Here is a 14,017-nt window from a genome sequence, read left to right as displayed (position 1 = left end):
CGGGAGACTCAGCGGTCTGTGGGGAGACAAGGGCTGGGAGAGGGAAGCAGCAGCAAGGCAGTTCCCCAGACCCACCTGCTTGGGACCCAGCTGGGAGGAGAGGACCTTCGATGAGTCCTCACCCTCATCCTTCTCTTCCCTTCACTGCATTTGCACATGAGAGTTGGTTCTGACACAGCAGCCCACTCAGCACAAGGAACGCATGAGGTTTACAGGGCGGCCCCACAATGCTGCAGCCCACCTTCCTGGTTCCTCGGCCACCTTCCGCCCCCCCTCCAAAGAGTCTTGGACTTCTTGGTTTGGGAAAGTCCCTGTATCTCACTTTCCCCAGCTGCAAAATGAGACTTCAATTCCTGCCCTACCTCGTCTCCCTGCCCCATTCCCATGGAGATGCCCAAAGTTGCTGGACTAGGGTGTGCAGGAATAGCTCCAGAAGCTTTGGGCACTGTCTCAGGAACATCATCAGAGCAAGACCCTGCCCTGTGGCCTAGGCTGCTCTTGGCTTAATGGATAATTAGTCAAGAGCAAAACAAAACCAGGCAGAATGAGGTGGTGGCCAGTGGGGTCAGATGGGCTTCTGTTCAGATCCTGACCTTGCCTTGGCCTCAGTTTTCTCATCTGTACAAAGGGTGTGTCACCTGTGCAGGGGGTGGAAAGGATTGATTTGGAGAGAGTTTGCAATAGATCACTAGGAAGCTGGCATAAACTAAGAGCAGCAGTTTGCATTTTAAAGCACTTGCCTTGCTGACTTTGGGGTCCTGAGGACATAGGAGGGGACTTCAGGGGACTGCCTGGCTGTCCTTGAGCCTGGGTTCTTGGGAGGGGTGCTATTATTGGGGGATGACCAATGAAGTGGAATGTCCCCTTATGACTTTTATTGCTACCTGTATGTGTTATTTATTTAATCATTTGCCAAAGTAAATCTTACAGAACCGTGGGGAGTTTATTTTTTTATTTTTAATATTCTCAGTACACTTGGGGTTTTATTTCCCACTAGATCTATTAGTTTAATTTAGTAGAGGACAGACTGTGTACTTAACCAAAAATTGCTTTGACATTATGGAGAATTAAGAGGCTAGGGCCAGACGGATCTGAGCGGATCGATCTGCTTGAGATAGAGCTCTGTGATTGTCCCCGTGCGTCTTCACCTTAGCAGTGCGGATGGTGATCAGGAAATAGAACTGACTGATGATGACTGGGGCCAGCCAGGGCGTCGGGCTCTCTCCAGACCACGGGATATCTCTCCTTGCCGAGAAGAGATGATTTGGCTTCAGAAGAGATGATTTGGGGGTCAAGGGCATCTGTGGCAGCCTCTGGTGTCTGTGACTGACCATTCTCCTAAGGAGTCAGCCTCCTGTCATCAGGGAACCAAGGGGGCAGAGCTGGGGGTGCAGTGCTGTGGAGGCAGCAAGGGGGTAGCCGAAACCTGGGGACATTAGCTCATATCTCCACCTTGCTGAGCTGAGCCTCCACTCCCCGTATCAGTGTCAGGGGGCACCCAGACCCTGCCTCCCAGGGCTGTTGTGGGGACCAATGGGCCGATGTCTGGGAAGTGACTTTGTGAGTTGAACTGGGGGGACTCAAGTCCGTGTTCCCTGCATCCCTGGGTTCCAAGAGCGACTCAGGAAATGCCAGTTTGGGCTGTCAGATGGCTCCATTTCCAGAACCCCAAGATTTTGGCATCCTTTTACACTTTGGGGGGGTTGCCATCTAGAAGTTTCTGACCAGAGCATCCTCACCGGAAGACTGGGGCTCTCAGGATGCCCAAGTAGTGCTGGACGGGGGCTGCTCCTAGTGACCACTTCTGAGGGTGAGGAGAAGTCCGGCTCTCCATCCTCTGATGCTGTCCTGGTGAAGTGGCCCCTGCCCTCTGTACCCCCTGGACTCCAAGGCTGTGCTCACCATGCTGTCCTGAGTTTCACAGTCTCCGTGGCCTGCCCACAGCAGTCCTGCTCCGCCTCACAGTTTACTCATGTGCTTGTCTACCTTCTTCTTCTGCTTGTTCCAACCAGCTGGACTCTTCTTCCAGGAAGCCCTTCTCATGAGCTCTTCCTCTGAAGCAGTTTGCCACCCACACACCCAGAGGGACCTTGGCCTGGGTTAAGCCGTCATTGCAGGGAGGCCCGTATCTGCTTTTATCTCACAGGCAATTCCCACGGGTGTGGTGACTGTTGGGCTGTGTTGAGGAATATTCTGAGGCTGCATCTGGACTCGGCAGGAAAGCTCGCTGTGATGGATTAGTGAAGTCTGTCTTGGCATGGAGGGCCTAGAGGGCAGAGGCAGGATCTGCCACCTCGGGAATGGTTTCCTGGACTCCTGGATGGAAGGACAGACTCCTTCCTCTTTGTGGTTCCCCCAGCCTGGGAGTCAAGTTCCCCCTCATTGTCCTCAGTGGTGGGGATCGTCGGGGTGGGGGGGGGTGCTGGTAGGGGGATGGTAGGCAGGAAGGGTGTTAGGGGAGGGTCCCGGGCAGACAGTGCCTTATTTCAGAGTCCAGGTCTCTGCTCTGGCCAAGAGTGAAAAAACTTTGGTCCATACTTGCTCGGACACCTCATCTGGCATTGGCAGGTGCCCAGTGGGTGCTGGTGGCAGGAAGCCAAGGATATTGCATGGCTCCTGGTAAATTTCAGGCTTAGGCTGTTCTCAAAGGAACCTCTGTCTTTCCTGGTTTTATCTTGGGTGGTGGCTGCCCCCATCGTGGGGCTACAGTCTGCACAGCGTTGGGGTGGGGGTGAGCTCATGCTCTGGGTGTAACATTGTTCTTTGGCTTCAGAACCACAGAATGTCTGGCTTGGACAGCCCTGGAGGTCAGCCTACCTGTGACCTGCTAGAGCGACCAGAGAGACAGACAGAGGGACGAGCTGTCATGCGGGGGCTCCTATGGGCCTGGGCAGGCTCAGTGCTGGCCGCCGAGGCCCCGGGAAGCCGGGAGAGGCCCCTCAGCACTGCCATGACCTTCACGCCTGACTCGCCCCTTGGAGTCCGTCCTGCCGATAGACTGGCAGCTGCCAGTGCTGCTCGGTTTGTGAAATGTCAGTGGTTTAATATCAATTCTGGAGGTTTTATTGCCTTTCCCCCCCGTTTTCCGATGGGATTTTGATCCAATCAAGGCCGATCCAGAGTGACGGTAGATTTGTGTTCCCGTCCGAAGTTGACAAAAGGTCACCCTGCCCGAGGAGCTGGGGGCTGCCAGGCTTTGCAGGCAAGTGATTACTCTCCGTGCCCCTGGAGCCGAGCCAGCGTCCCCAGGGGAGCAGTTTCAGGTGGGAGTGGGCGCTGCTCCTGTGGGGCCCATTGACTGGGCCGAGGCGCCTGGGGTCTTGGACTCAGGCAGTCACCAGCCGTAAAACGTCCTGGTTTTGTTTGCAAAACATCTTTGATGCTTTAAATTAATTTTTCACAGTCATTTCAAAATGTCATTTTTCCTTTTCTTAAAAAAAGCCATTGAATGAGATTCTCTGTTTGGAAAGAGGCCTGAGGTGGGTGAGCCCAGGCACCAGGCCCAATGGCCTATGCCTCTCTCCTCTTCCCGGTGAGCCAGGCACCCCGTCCTGCTCACTCCAGGGTGGAGAGTGGGTGCCTGGAGTGCTGTCAAGCTCTGATATTGTCCCATGGCACTTTAGAGCTTGATAAGCCATTAGAGAGCAACTGCTGTATGCTGAGGCCTCTGTGGGAGGGCGTGGGGATGGACAGTGCTAGAGGGAGGTGGAGGGGTTCAGGAATGGGAGTGTGTGTGTGAGGAGTATGGGTTTGGAGGGTGGGTAGAAAAAGACAGATCTAGACAGAGAGGAGCAGACTGATGGGTTCTGGTGTTGGCGTGCTCCCAGAAGTAGGGTTGGGAAGGACTGGCCCCATGCAGTCATAGTAGTGCCAAGGCCTGTGAGAGATCAGAGGGGTCTGGCATGCGGTCGTGGCCTCCAGAGCACACCCGACTGGCTGAGGGTGGGTGGAGAGATACTAGGTTGAGGAAGTAGGGTGGGGCTGGCACACCTGTGCAAGGTGACAGAGCTTAGGAGACACAAGGCAAGCTTCATGGTGCGAAAGAGTGTGCCTGGCGTAAACCAGGGGGGCCAGCAAAGGGATGCCACTCTTCCTGCTTCTGGGCATTACCAGCCCCTAATCACACACCTGCAGTCTCTCCCTCAAGGATCTGCTGGTGCAGGCACTTCTTCCAATGGGCCCAACCCTTTCCTGCAAGGACTGGGGCCCAGGGGTGAACCCTGAGGAGATGGGGTGTGTATATGTACGCATGGAGGGTCTTTATGTGCCCACACTGTCTAAACGCGGGAGGCAGCATGAGTGTACTCCCTCACAGAGAGGCTGTGTGCAGCGAGGCTGCAGGGAGGCTGCAGGGAGGCCGCGTGATTGTGTGAACACACTCCTGTATGCAGGGCACCTGGGCCCAGTGGCATCTCCGAGTGTGTTCCCGGGCTGCCTGCCTCAGCTTGCCCCTCTGCGTGTTACTTTCCATGGACAGTGGATGACAGCTGGTGTGAGCAGACAGCATGGGTGTGTGAATGGTGTGCCTGCACCCAGGAGTGCTGCGTGTGAGTGCACAGGCTGGTGTGGCACACAGGCAGGGTGGCAAGTTGCATCCAGGCTGTTGCCCCCCACCCCCCACTGCTCCCGCCCCCCAGGGGCAACAGGAGACTCTGTTCTACCTCGCTCACCTCTTCCCTTCTTCCTTTCTGCTCTCCTACCTCTTCCTTTTTCCTCTCTACCTCTCCTCCCCCGCCTTCCTGATGACACACCTTCCATCCTGGAACTACAAGCCGGAGCCAACATCCCCCCTTGCCTTATTCTCTTAGCCAGCCCCTCTTTCCTGCCTGGCTCTTGAGGAACAGTGGATGAAATCTCAGGGGCCAGAAGCCTTCCTTGTCTCCTCCTGGATCTGAGTTCCAGATCTCTCTGTGAGGGTGGAGCTGCAAAGAGGGGGGCAAGCAGACTTGTAAAGGGGTTTAGGGGTGCTCCAGAGATGCTGGGGACTGGCCTGGGACAGCCCTGGCTCTCACCCCCACTGGGGCTGGGCACCGATCAGGGCAGCCCTGTGTGGGCAGATGTTGCAGTGTTTCAGATGAAGTTGGAAGTCCAGGATTTTATGCAAACTCTAATTTTTAAATGGTTCCAAAATAAACCCTGTCTGGTCTATAGCCTAAATTTGGGCGTTGGGGTTCAGTGTGTCATAGGGGTTAAGCATGTTGGGGTCTCCAGGTCTGTCTCTCACCAGTCCAGCTATGGAGACCAGGGTGGGATCCTCATCTCTCCTCCCCGCCCCCCAGCTGAATCTGAAACCTGTGGGGACACTCTGAGACTTGGGACACCTGTGAGGGGTGTTCCCCAGGGCGTTTGCAGACTCACCTGGGTTTTCCGTCCATTCAGGTGAGGATGTCATTCCAGAATCTGGCTTTTTTCCTAGGCCTAGGTCTCCGTGCTGCACTGTAGTGCACGAGCCCAGGAGCCATCTGGGACGGCGCTGTGGGGGCGTCCAGGCCAAGTTCTTGCTTCTTTCCCTCTGGGGCACGTGAGTGTCTCCGTCTTCACTGCCCAGCCTCAGCCTGGCTGACACCCCACCCCTGTACTGCAGTGCTCCTGAGGAGATGCCTCAGTGCCTCCTTGTCCCCAAATGTAAACAAGGGACACTTCTACTCCCCCCTTTGACTTGGCGCATTCAACATGGCTGAGCCTGTTCTTCTTCCCGAAGCACTGCGGCCTTTGTTACACGGTCTCTCAGCTTCTCTCCTGTGCGCTGGCCCTGCCACCTCGGCCTCTTATATGCTGACTCAGCCAAGCTGCTGAGCCTGGGGTTGCTCAGCTTGGCCCCAGGCCCTCTGCCGTAGCTCCAGATGGAGGCGACCTTTATCTCCAGGGGCTTCCATGGGGATGCCATGAAGGAATCTCATGATGTCCTCATGATGCTTGTGACTTTTCCTCATAAGTCTGGTCTCCACCTGCCTGGTCGTTTCCTCTGACTCATTCCCCAGTAGACCAACAGGAGGGATCTTGTCCTCTTTCTCTCCCTCATCTCTTGGTCCATCACTTCGACCTGTGATTTGCCCTTGGACTGTCTCTCAGATCAGTCCATTTCGCCACCTCCTCAGCTATGTCCCCTTCTTGAACCTTCACCACTTCCTGGGCAATGAGAGATCTCCCATGGGCCCAGCACCAGCATCTACCTCCGAATGGAAGCAGCTCAATGAACCCTGGCCAGGTCTTTGTCCTGCAGGCCGGTCTTTCCCTCAGGGTTTAGTGGCTGCTGCCTCTCAGTGTGGAGCTGTGCCGTCCCCCAGGGCAACAGCCCTCCCCTGCCTGCCTCTGGCCTGGTCAGTCAGGAGGTCTAGTGTTCTGCCTCCTCCTAGTCCTCACTGCCGCTTATTGAGTCCTTGCTTTTCCCAACAGAGGGAAGCGCTGCCATAAATATTTCTTGAACAAGTAAGGGAAGGCAGGCAGGTGTGTGTTCACACCCTGAGGGAGCCTCACCATTAGCAGTTAGCACTCTCATCTTGCAGATGAAAAGTCTCGAGTTCTGGAGTAGTTTACTGACTCAGCCAATAGGCTGATGCTGGTACCAGGTGCGTTTGAGGCCGGGCCTGTCCTGCCAACGTGAGCAGCCAGTGAAGGTGCCCAGGAGCCTGCCCCGGCACCCCCCATAGCCTGCCCTTGGACAACTCTATCACTCCCTCTTAGGAAATCAGGGAATTTCCCCTGTTAGCCTCTCAAGTTGTAGGCTGTATAGACACAGCTACTGGGTTAGTCAGTGCAGACTCTGGTGAGCAACTGGGTAATTATTTCCAAAAATATTGACTTGTAATGTGAAGAAAGCTCTTCTCCATGCCACCCGTCAGCAGAAAATTGCCTTTGGTATTAACATTTCATCAACCGCATAATGTGAATTGATGTAAATGCATAATTAGAAATAATAGCCTGGGAAAATTCACTCTTATTTATAAAATTGGGCTTGTTAAATTAAAATGGGAGCTAACGACTTCCATCTCACTCTTAAAACATGTCCGAGGATCTGCCTGCTTTATTCTGTGGGGGCCCCGTATTGGTGGGTACATGGGTGTATCGACAGTTTCTGAGGGAGACCTTGGAGAGGGGACACCCTCCAAAGAGGCATGGACACCACCTGTCCAAAAGGTGGCTCTCTAGTAATGCGAATGGGCCTCTTGAAACATCTTAATCAATATGCAACGAATGACAATCCCGAGGAAAGAAACCTGGGTGTCAATTTCCTTGGCTCTCCTTCTTCTTGTAGAATGGGCACCTACCTGCTTACCCCCCGAGTCCTGGGTGTGTTGTGGGGGCTGGAGTAGAGACCACGTGTGCAGGTGCATGGAGGTACGTGAATGGTAGGAGTTTGCAGAGGGCAGCGAGAACAGAAACTTCACCATCATCATCATTGTCAATATTTACCCATTCCTTTAACAAGCACCTATTAAGTGCCTACTGCTCTGTGTTGCACCATGGGCGAGTGGAGTGGGTGCAGATGTGGCCATGATCTCTGATCTCTTGGAGTGCACCATCTAAGTGGGCAGGGCAGGCATTTAAACATGTTTTAATTATCTGTGGTGCCTGAATTCCTTTGGGAATTTTGGTTGCAAGTGACAGGAAAACAATTTATAACATCTAAAACAAACATAAATAAGAACTCTATTGACTAACATGAACTGGGGTAGATATCAGGCAGAGTTTGATCCAGGGACTCAAATGAATTAATCAGATCTCTTGCTATCTATCTCTTTCTCTCCCTGGACTCTCTCTCTCCAGGTTAACCTCATTTTCCCTTCTCTTGAAGTTCCCCTACTTCCTCACGCTCCCCTTCCCCCAAAAAATTGTGGGGAAGGAGTACTATTTACATTTATGGTGAATGGCTGGTTTTTAAAGTTTTACCCTGTAGCTCTTTCCATAGGGAGATAACCCCTTATCTCACATCTTATTCAGCTTCAGAGATGGAAATATCATCTGGACTGGGCCGGTCAGAACACTCTAGTGCTGACCACGCAGGGAGGGGCAGCAGGCAGGTTGAGGGATACACGGGGGCCCAAGTGGGCCATGATTTCCACGTTATAGTAAGGAGCCTGGCCAGAGTCCCCAGGGACGCAGCACCCCATGGTCCCCAGGATGACGGGCGTGAGGGTGGCTGGTGCGGTGACTGTTCTGAGGGAAGCCTGTGTGTGGGATGTCGGTTGTGTCCCTGGCACATCTGGACACCCCTTCTCTGCAGTTCTATGGCCCACACCCTCTTTGCTGTTGTCACACTCTGGCTGGAGCTCAATTTTCTGCTAGTTACTCCTGGAAGAGACTGACGGTGTCTGTCCAAGTCTTTAGGCCGAATAGAAAATCACTCATGAAAATAGCAGCCATTGTGGTTCTCAATAAGGCTCAGCTCACATGCCCCTCTTCTGGAGGCCCTTGTTTTTGGGCTCAGCGTTCATCTTCCAACCCCCTCAGCAGCTTCTGAGTGAGTGAGTCTGTGCCTGTTGCTGGACGCCCTGTGATCTGCAGCTGAGCCTGGCAGGGCCTGGCACCCAGGTCTTACGCAGGCCTGGGCCTCGAGGGATTCCAAGGGCTGAGGGCCTGCCCCGGTGCCAGGGTGGGCTGGGGCCAGGAGAGAGACTGGTGCAGACATCTGGGGATTTCTTATTTCCATAGAATGAGGCGTGAGGTTAACAATAAGACCCAGGGAAGGGGACGCATGAAAAAGCCCCACCTCGGATATTTTTGAGCCAAATTTTTGAGGATTTGGCGGACAGTCATATTCTGTGACAAAACTTTTGGGCTCCAGGGGGCAGACTATCTCTTAACCCCACCTCCTGTGCCTCTTCCTTGAAGGCGTCCTGGGCCCTGGGGAGTAGCCACACGGGTAAATGGGGCTGTGCTGGCACTGCCAAGCAGACACAGGGCCCAGGGAATGGCCCCCTTTGTTCTTGAAGCTGCTCCCTGCAAGGGAAAACTCTGCAACCCTCCCTTGTTTTCAGTGGAGACCACAGGGGGCATAGGGGCTGCCCAGGGTCACATGGGGGTCATTAGCAGAGCCCAGGCCTCATGCTCCAGCGGGGCTGAGCCGGTGGCATCCACGAGGCTGGGAGGCTTGCTCAGGTGTCTGGGTGCCCTTCTCCTGCTGGCCCTATAGTGAGGACCCCAAGGAGGGGTGTTTACAGTCCTGCCCAGGCCTCTTCCCTGGCCCCTCCCCTCCTGCCCCTCTCCCTCAGCCAGGGGACACAGGTTCCCTTTTCATGTGGGAAGAAGCTGTCCACTTGTCTCCAGGAACAGCTGGGCCTTGTCCCCTCAGCTGTGGCTCAGCGCCTGCCTTGGGCTGGACAATCCCGGCTGTGTCCTAGGGAACCAGGGGCCAACGGAAGCGCCTTGGCTCCAGCCCAGGAGCTACAGGGGGTGATAAGCCTGTGAGACTGGGGCAACTGGGGCCCTCCGAGCCTGTTTTTCCAGGGCCTCTGCTTTCCTCAGAGCCAAATCGATGCCAACACTGGCCAAGGTGTCACACACTCAGGGACACCCCCTGGGCCTCTGAAAGGGTGCTGAAGACTGTGCAAAGTTCAGGGCCTGGCTCACTTCTCACTGATACCCTCACTGATGGGCTATGAGAGCACATGAAAACAGCTGGTTTGCTCCCCTTTAACCAGGTCCCCAGAGCTCAAGGTCCACAGTGGGATCTAGGCCCTCAATGGGGTGGGAAGAAAAATGGGGGTGGGGTGAATTCCCATTCTGGGTCTCAATGGTGGCATTTATTTCAGGCTCTTCCACCCAGCTAATGGGGCTGGGCTTCTTCCCAGGACAGAAGCCTCCATATGCCACTGTTCAAGACCCCCTCATCCCCCACCACCCAGTCTAGCCTCTTCTCCCTCTGCAGGGCGGGGGCCCCTTGCTCTGACCCCAATTTCCCCCACTCTGAGCCATAGCCCCATCGATGAGGGTTTGCTCCAAATCTGCCCTTGTATCCAGTGCTCCGCAAACACCGTCTTGCTCACGGCACGGCAGCGTGTGCTGTCACTGTCCTCGCTCTGCAGGTGCAGAAGCCGAGTCTCAGGATGGCCAAGCAACTTGCCCAGGGGCACACAGCTGGCCTGCACATATTTTACTCCCTCCAAAGCCTGTGCTCAGAACCAATAGGCTCCACGACGTCTCTGGGTGCCTTGGCTCCAGCTGCTGTTTCTTCTGCCTGCAAAGCTATTTATTCAAATGACAACCATTTATTGAATTCTTACCCTGTGCTTATTCATGGTCTTACAATCTAGGAGGGAAGACAGATAATAAGCATGCGAATAAAAAGGAAGAAAAATAAAGCAATAGTGCTCCGTGCTACGTAGAAAATTTAAAAAAAGTCTGTGATGGGCCCCGATTGTTAGTGGGGTGCATTTTAGCAGGTAGGTTGTGTAGGTTGTTCTGAGGGCCCAGGGCCTGTCTGACAAGATGGGGACCGACTATTGTGCAAATCAGAGAAAATTACGCTGGGCAAAGAGAAAAGCTGGACAAAGGTGCTGGGGTGGGTGTGAGCATGGTGTGCAGAGTAATGGTGAGCTTGGAGCCTGGCCCAGCAGGAGCGGGTGTGGGAGTGAGCACGTGAACTCCCAGGAGTGCCTCCCCAGAATGAGGGGTGCTCTCGCTTTGTGTCTGAAGTTGCATGCCCTATCCAGGCATTGGGCCCCAGTATTAGCTGGAGAGCAGTGACAGGGCAGCAGGTATCTCTGCTCAGGTAGCTGGAGGACTGTGTTAGGAAGAAGAATCAACCTGCCGTGTGTGGCCCCTGAGAGCAGAATTGCACCAACCCCAGGAGGTAGGTTTCAGCAGTGTTAAGTAACCCCGAAAAGTTACTTAACCCCACAGACGTTCAGGGGTGAGAAGAGTCACCCCAGAGGCAGCCTCCCAGCAGAGAAGGGTCACTGTGCTTACAGTCAGATGCCGTGTAAGAGTCAACCCCGTGGTGGAGCAGAAGGTTCTGGGGCACTGAATGGGTGGGGTTAGCCAGCACGGGGTCTCCCCATGTGGCACATGTGCTGCTTTGCTGTGGAAGGCTGTTGGCACTGGAGAAAGGGCGTGTGCTCCCTGCAGACTTGGGCCTCTGGGTGCGTGGGTCAGACTGCCGAGCTGGGCTGCAATGGGCCTGGTGCTTGATACATTTAGTCGCTTGATTGATTTCATCCTGGCCCTGGAGGAAAGTGAAGGGAAGATTTCTTGATTTGAGAAGACCAAATTAGGAACAGATGTCTTTTCAAGCTATTAATAGGCAGTTGGGGAACAATGGGGCTTATTTTTAAAGAGCCCATGGCATGCCGGCTGCCGCTGTCCATTTGAATGTTTTGTGCTGGAGTGTTTCACATTCTTGGCGGTGGACCGTCATTTTCAGGGAAAGACTGACCCCCCCTATGTTTGATTGCAATTGTAGCCAGGGGGTCTAAATTTAACTTCTTCTTCCAAACTGTTCTACTTCTCCGTAAGGGTGCCAGCACAACCTCTGATTCTGATAAATGGGTATAGCACAGAGTGGTTCTCCAGAAAAGCGCTGGTGGATGCATATGAAGTGCACACATCGGCCTGTCCTCATTTTATTCTTCAATCTAGAAGGCTGCGGTTTGGCTTTTAGGCAGATGAATATAAACCTCTGTGGAAGCTATTAGTAGCGTTATTCACACTCACAATTGTTGAGAATTAAAATTTCCGATGACTCTGTGTGTGTGCTTTCTTGATTGTAATTTAAAAACTAGCACCACTTAGCTCATTAAAAATAATACTAGTGAGGAAAATGACTTTTCTATAAGAAAAAAATCCCCAACATTTTGCCATAATGTGCTCCTCAGAAGAGAGTAAAGTTAATTATGATGCAGACAAGAGAATGATCTGACTTGATTTAACACGGTAGATTGAGTCCCGGCCCGTCCTGCTGCAAGCACAGCCTGGGAGGGGATTCTATTCTGGGGAAGTGTTGCTTCTGAGCAGCCAGTTTGGGCATGTGGCTGCCCACACTCCCAGTGGGCAGGCAGGAGCAGCCTGGCGCAGGTGTCCAGCTCCCCTGGGAGACTTCTGGTCATTTTAAAATGAGGCCAGGCTGGTCCATGGGACTGAGCTCTATGGGGGTGTTTCCCCTCATCCAGTCACATGGGGCTGGTGTCAACCCCATAGAGGTATATGCTTGGAGAGGGTCACCAGCCGCCTCTAGCCCCTGCTCACCCAAGGGTGCCTGGCACACCCACAGTTTCTTCCTGTAGGGTTCTGCCTGTTGTCCCTCTAGCTTATCCCTCACACCCCAAGGGCAGATTTCAGAGATGACAAATAGGAGCAGAAACCTCAGGTTCCTCACCTCTTGGATGGGACGGTGGTATGCAGTCTCCCAGGGGTGCCGAGGGCTGCTGTGGCCCAGCTCATAGCCGCAGCTGGCACTGCTTCCCGGCACTACTCCCCCCTTGTACCCCAAGTCACCTACTGGAGCTTACAGCCGTCTCAGGGGCTGTTCCTGGGATCACGGCTGTGGAGGTGAGCAGGGAGGACACCTTACAGGCTGGGCTGGGGCCTTACCAGGGCCTGTGTGCAGTTGTGTGGCAGCGTGTCTGGGGGTACCTGCCCTAGCGCAGTGCCAGGGCTGGGCTGTGCCTGGTGACTTGAAGGGCATGAAGGATGCATCACTGCAGGCTGCTTCTGCAGCCCCCCGGGCCCAGCTCATGTGGGCATGGTGCTCATGTCCCAGCACCCGACCTAGTGCTGCATGAACTGTTTCCCCTGGTTCATGGGTTGAAACTCTGACTCCTGATGCCTGATGGGACTGTACTTGGAGGTAGGATCTTTGGGGGGTAATAAGTTTAATGTGGTCATGAGTGAAGCATAGAGGATGGTCCTAATCCAATAGGACTAGTGTCCTCATGTGAAGAGGAAGGCAACTCTGGCCCTCCCTCCCCACTCCATAATGTAGTTCAGGCTGTGTGATCACACAGAGCACTCAGGTAGGTGGTTGTCTGCAAGCCAAGAGAAGAGAAACCTACCTGGATGGCACCTTGATCTTTGGACATGTGGCTTCTAGAACTATGAGAAAAGAAAGGTCTTGTCTCAGCCTCTAGCATGTGGGATTTCATTATGCAGCCCTCCCTGGTGAATGCACCTTCAGTGAGGTGATTGCGAAGCCTGGGGGCCTGTTCAGAGCACATCTCTCTGGGGAAGGACCCTTTGCCCCACACCAGCCAGGAAAGCCCCCCCAGTCAGATATCGTAGATATTATATTGTAGCTGACCCACACAGGGTCAGCTCTTGCAGGCTAGGAAGCAGGGTGGAGATGGTCCCCAGCTGCTGAGGTCAGAGGCCTTGCTGGGCTCCCTCGTTCCTCCAACAGCAGCATCCTCCCTCTTTGGGGGAGCTCCTCCTCTCACTCAGCCTTGCAGCTCCTGCAGTGCAGTGGGGCACGTGACCCAAACCAGCAGATCATGTTAGTAGGAACTTTCAACTTGGAGCCAAGGGAAGAGACTCCCTGCTCCCTCATTCAATCTTAGGGAAGCTGGACTCTTGTGATCTGTGGCTGCCATGGTCCAGCTATAGGGAGACACACGTGTGACCACACTGTGCAAGTGGGAAGAGCCAGAGATAGACATGGAGAGAATCTTGCCAGTCCCGGCCGTCACCAAGGCCCCTTGGACCCCCCGCCTCCCCCCCCTTCCTAGGCTGAACCCACAGCTCCTCCCCCCCCCTTCCTAGGCTGAACCCACAGCTCAGATTGTGTTTCTGTGACTTGTCATGGTCAGTCCTGGCTGTCATACACATTAAGACACATTTGTCCAGTCATCGAGGCTCCTTGCTCACTGTAACCCTAACAACTGACTGCAGCGCGTGGCAGCCCGGCCTTTGGAAGATCTGCTCTGATCCAGCCTTTTGGTGAATGTCACTTATCGCCAGCATTCTCTGGCCGAGGTGGTCCCCCATCCAATCAAGAGGTCCAGGCATTCCTCAGGGAAATTGGTTGATGTGAAAACAAACAGGACCAGCGGGCGGCCCCTCCGCCGTGCGGGAACACGGGCAGAGG

The sequence above is a fragment of the Talpa occidentalis genome, unplaced genomic scaffold, assembly GCF_014898055.3.
Source record: "Talpa occidentalis isolate TD23 unplaced genomic scaffold, MPIMG_talOcc4v2.1 talOcc4.17, whole genome shotgun sequence".
NCBI classification, from domain to species: domain Eukaryota; kingdom Metazoa; phylum Chordata; class Mammalia; order Eulipotyphla; family Talpidae; genus Talpa; species Talpa occidentalis.
The sequence above is the reverse complement of the archived record's forward strand: the minus strand, read 5'-3'. Positions refer to the sequence as shown.